The sequence below is a fragment of the Nematolebias whitei genome, chromosome 9 (genome assembly GCF_014905685.2).
Source record: "Nematolebias whitei isolate Nwh7 chromosome 9, NemWhi1, whole genome shotgun sequence".
NCBI classification, from domain to species: domain Eukaryota; kingdom Metazoa; phylum Chordata; class Actinopteri; order Cyprinodontiformes; family Rivulidae; genus Nematolebias; species Nematolebias whitei.
In genome coordinates, this window is record NC_056506.1 from 20,302,646 (window position 1) to 20,308,274 (window position 5,629).

The 5,629-nt window shown below is 42.6% G+C and overlaps 1 pseudogene; it reads right to left on the reverse strand.

The window, feature by feature from the left end:
* Positions 1 to 2,006: 2,006 nt before the first annotated feature.
* The window catches only part of LOC119414451, a 10,585-nt pseudogene continuing 6,962 nt past the window's right edge, over positions 2,007 to 5,629 (reverse strand).

Here is a 5,629-nt window from a genome sequence, read left to right on the forward strand (position 1 = left end):
CCTGGACAGGTCTCCAGTCCATCACAGGGACACCTGGACAGGTCTCCAGTCCATCACGGGGACACCTGGACAGGTCTCCAGTCCATCATAGGGACACAGAGACAAACAAGATTCATCTTTAACCTGAAATTTGTTACAAAAATGACAAATGTGCAGCAAAAGCATGTCCAGCAGCTATGTTGTCTTTCAGCAGTAAAAATAAGACACATTGCTGTTTATTCAAATTTAGACTAGAAACAAAATACATACATACATAGTTGAGCTCCTCAGTAATCCCTTTGACATTTTGTGCCTTGTCGCGGAGCGAAGAGGGAGAACTGAAAATACCCCCCCGTCCTTCTGTTGTCAGCATAACATGAAAAATAAGTGAGTTACTGACTTCCACTTTAGTGTGTTGCTTCATTAGACGTAAGAAAGGTTCCTTAAATCCAAGATGGCTGAAGCGAGATAGAAATCAATAACCACTATTGTTTAAGGAAACTTTGTTTTCTACTTTTTATATTGGTTAAAAGTATAGTTTTTTCAAATAACTGGGATGACAGAGGATTAATCTATGGGGGCCAAGGCCACTATTGGCCACCCCCTGGCTCCACCACTGCACATGGTGGAGGATCTGCTCCCTGTTCTGCTTCAGACAAGCAAAACAGAGGAAGATAAAAAACTCCCTCTGTTCTTCAGTTTCACTCGTACCCACTTTAATATCTTGCATCAAAAACATTAAGGTTTACTAGATTCTTTGTTCAGTTCCAGTCCAGAAAAACACTCATCTCCAAAACTACAAACAGTCACTATTCAAACTCCTCAGAGATGCTGCAAAGGGACATAAGAGCACCACTTGTTAATAAACATTTAGGATTCATGTAGTTTTGTTAAACATGTGTCACTGTCACCTCAGAGTTTTTACTCTGCTGATAAAAACTGACTGATGCAGAAATCCTAAATCCTGGAGCCACAGCAGCAACATGAATAAAGTACTTCACAGCTACTTTAACTAAGAACGGATCAGAAGCACAAGTTGTTCAAGTTACTGAGAAAATCAAGGATGTTGAGTTTTAGGCAGTTTTAGTACAATAGTAAAAACTTTTAAAAAATTTGGAAATAAAATCAGGGTGGTACGGTGGCAGAGATGTTACCTCTCAGCGAGGTCGCTGATTCAAATCCTGGCCTTTCTGAGTGGAGCTTACATGTTCTCTCTGTGTGTGGGTTTTCTCCAGGTACTCCAGTTTCCTCCCACAGACCAAAAACACGCATGTTAGACTGACTGATAACTCTAAATTGTCCCTAGGTGAGAGTGAGAGAGTGAATGGTTGTTTGTATCTGTGTGTCCCTGTGATGGACTGGAGACCTGTCCAGGTGTCCCTGTGATGGACTGGAAACTTGTCTAGGTGTCCCTGTGATGGACTGGAGACCTGTCCAGGTGTCTCTGTGATGGACTGGAGACCTGTCCAGGTGTCCCTGTGATGGACTGGAGACCTGTCCAGGTGTCCCTGTGATGGACTGGAGACCTGTCCAGGTGTCCCTGTGATGGACTGGAGACCTGTCCAGGTGTCCCTGTGATGGACTGGAGACCTGTCCAGGTGTCTCTGTGATGGACTGGAGACCTGAGACTGCTGGATATGAGCAGCAGTGACACGAAAAAGAAGAAGTGGGTAAAAGACAATGAATGAATGGAAATAAAATATAATTTAAAAGTGCACCACTTTTGATAAATCTGTTTAACTGAGCAAATCTTTTGTAATAATAATTTTCTTATGACTCTAATTTGTGGCTTGTTTGTGATGTTTATCATCCGCACTAAAAAAAATATTTTTTTTGAATTGGCTCCAGTGTAAAATAAAACCATCAGAATTTCTCTAAACAGAGCTTTACATAACGTCCTCAGGATTTTGAATATGAAAACATTTTGTATGAAGTTCCAGTCACACGTTAATAAATTGCTTTCCTGACAGTCAAAGTTTTCTGCAGAAATTATAATCTTGGATTAGAGCTGTTGGTTTGCAGGATTATCATGAAGCTTTAACGATGGAGGCTCTGCTGGGCGGGTCTACATGATAAAGACCCAAACCCAAACACACGGGCTCCATCAGTTCTGCCTTGAACTGGTGCAGAACATTTTTGTGAGGTTCCAGTGAGCTGAACGTGATGCTGCCCCCTCCACTGAGATCTGTCGGCTCTGCAGCAGCCCGGGCTGAACTGTGTCCTGCTCATTGTGACACGCAGCAAGCTGGCCCTCTCCGCCGTGCAAGAGGCTCCAGGACTCAGCGCTGTTTCCGAAGGCGCTGCCGCCTCTGCTCTTTCGTGGGACACTCCTGTAAGAGACGGCGATGTCCCAGCAGCCCTCGGCCTCCACCTCCCAGACGTGAGTGCCAGAGGAGAAGCACTGGGTGGAGAGGACCTGCGGGGCTTCATCAAAAGCGCCCATCGCTGTCGGGATAATCCAGCAGAAACGAAACTCTCTCTGCTGTTTTTAAGTCAGCAGAAACTCTGAGGAGACGACTGGAAGAGTCCACATCCTCAGTTAGAGCATTGAAGATGGGTCGTGGCTGGGTCTTCCAACATGACAATGACCCGAAGCACACAGCCAGGAGAACCAAGCAGTGGCTCTGTAAGAAGCATATCAAGGTTCTGGAGTGACCTAGCCAGTCTCCAGACCTAAACCCTATAGAAAATCTTTGGAAGGAGCTCAAACTCTGTGTTTTTCAGTGACAGCCCAGAAACCTGGCTGATCTAGAGAATATCTGTGTGGAGGAATGGACCAAAATCTCTGCTGCAGTGTGAGCACACCTGGTGAAACACTACAGGAAACCTTTGACCTCTGTAACTGCAAACAAAGGCTACTGTACCAAATATTAACATTGATGTTCACAGGTGTTCAAATACTTATTTGCAGCAGTAACACACAAATAAATTATTTAAAAAAAATCAAACATACAAATATACATATACAAAGGTATATGTGTGTGTGTGTATATAAGCATTCACACATAATAATTTGTCTCCATGTTTATTTCAGCTCTGATTAGTTTCCTCTATGTGAGCAGGAGTCTTCATGTTGGGAAGGAGGTTGTTTCCAAAAATCTCTCACTACATGGCCCCGGTCATCCTCTCCTTAATACAGTGCAGTTGTCCTGTCCCATGTGCAGAAAAACACCCCCAAAGCATGATGCTTCCACCCCCATGCTTCACAGTAGGGATAGTGTTTTTGGGATGGTACTCATCATTCTTCGTCCTCCAAACACAGCGAGTGGAATTAATACCAAAAGTTCTATTTTGGTCTCATCTGACCACAGAACTTTCTTCCATGACTCCTCTGGATCATCCAAATGGTCATGGGCAAACTTAAGACGGGCCTGGATGTGTGCTGATTTAAGCAGGGGAACCTTCCGTGCCATGCGTGATTTTAAACTATGACGTCTTAGTGTATTACCCACAGTAACCATGGAAACAGTGGTGCCAGCTCTCTTCAGGTCATTGAGCAGCTCCTCCCGTGTAGTTCTGGGCTGATTCCTCACCTTAGGATCATTGATACACCACGAGGTGAGATCTTGCATGGAGCCCCAGTCCGAGGGAGATTGACAGTCATGTTTAGCTTCTTCCATTTTCTAATAATTGGTCCAACAGTTGATCTTTTTTCACCAAGCTGCTTGGAAATTGTCCTGTAGCCGTTTCCAGCCTTGTGGAGGTCTACAATTTTGTCTCTGGTGTCTTTGGACAGCTCTTTGGTCTTAGCCATGTTAGTAGTTGGAGTCTTACTGATTGCGTGGTGTAGTATGTCAGGACAGCTTTGCTGTAGACACACTACAAATTAATTATTCTTAAAGCTAGTTCAAGCACAAAGAATATTAATTGTTTAATTACAACGGATTATTTTCTTTTTCGAGTTAAATTCCTGCCATGTGACCAAGATAACTGTGAGTGGATTGTTTAATCAGTGACATGAGACGCCATTTTATCTTTGACCCATCAGAATAAATGCGGTCATTTATTTAACAGAATCAAAATTTAACATCAAAACATGTACACATTGATTTGCTGATCTGTTTCTGATTAATAAACTTGGCAAGCTTTACTAACAAGACAACAGAAGATTACTGATTGAGACTGATTCATCTCTGAAGGCATCTAGCTTGATTTACTGGTGAATAGAAGTTTAAAGAGAAGGAGAATAGAAGTTTAAAGATTTAAAAGGAGGTTTAGATGGAAGCTATGTGTGAAATCAGAGCATTGCACCCTTCCTCCGACGTCCCGCTCAGCTTCCCGGTACACTTCAGGACGTGCAGCGACTTTGTTACCTTAGATGGGGGATACCTCCACTCCGGAACAGAAGTCCATTAGTACGATCCCTTTACAGCGTCTCTGGTTAAAGTAGCTGGGAATCTTTAGAATAAATGCGAAGTACTCACCGAATAAGCTTCCTTAGAAGTGGAGCATTTACTGCTCGGGTTGAGTGCACAGCGATGCGAGCCGTGACTCCGCTAAATGGAGGGACCCCTTGGCACACGGTCCCATCCATCCGCTCCAAGTTCTGAAGACTTAGCCCTAAGACTTAATACTCCGACTGAGTTCCAGCACTGAACTCCAGGACTGCACTTCAGGACTGAACCGAGTTCCAGGACCAAACTCCAGGACCGAACTGAATAGTTCCACGAAGTGTTCCTTTTAAAGGGGTATACACTTCCTGTTACGTGGTACTTCCTGATTGGTTGAGACAACCAGCAGGGGGGTGGTTCTAGTGATGTCAGAGGGTCACTAGAAGTCAAGAGACAGCAGGAATGTTTACGAATGGTTAGTACAGACAGAGAAATGTTTAAGAAGAGGTGAGACAAACGCAGGTGCCAGTTGAAGTTATTTACCGTCTGTGAGTTTTAAAAACAAGACACTTCGTTCTAATAACTCGTCTCTGTTTGTCTCTGACTTTCGACTGACATCACTAAATGCACACTTACTTCGTAAATAGACATTTAACTGTATGATCAAAAATCTGCTGAGGTTTAAAAATCATTAATACTGTTTCACAGTTGATTTAAATGAGTGGTTCACTTCAACATTTAGAAATGGTGAGAACTAAACACACTTTTGATTATCAAGATATTGTAAAACAGTAATGATAATATAAAAAAGAAGAGTGTTCTTTCAATTGATTAATTCAGGATACAATTAGATAGTCTCTTGATGATATAATTTGTATTTCTGGATTCAAATCAATGAAATAACCGTTCCTGTCCCCTGAAGGTCTTCAGAGACAGGTTGAGGTCGGAGGTCTAGTTCACTACAGTGTGGTGGACAGGTAGGTGTCTTTATGCAGCTACCAACCTCAAACAGGTGCTTCTAATTTAGAATAATCAGTGGAGTGGAGGTGGACTTTTTAGAGTCGGACTAACAGGTCTTTGAGGGCCAGAACTGTTGCTGATTGGCAGGTGTTCAAATACTTATTAGCAGCAGTAACACACAAATAAATTATTTTTAAAATCTTACATTATGATTTCCGGGTTTTCTTTTTTAGATTATGTCTCTCACAGTGAACATGCACCTAAGATGAAAACGTCAGACCCTCCATGATTTCTAAGTGGGAGAACTTTCAAAGTCGCAGGGTGTTTAAATACTTATTTTCCTCACTGTATATATATAC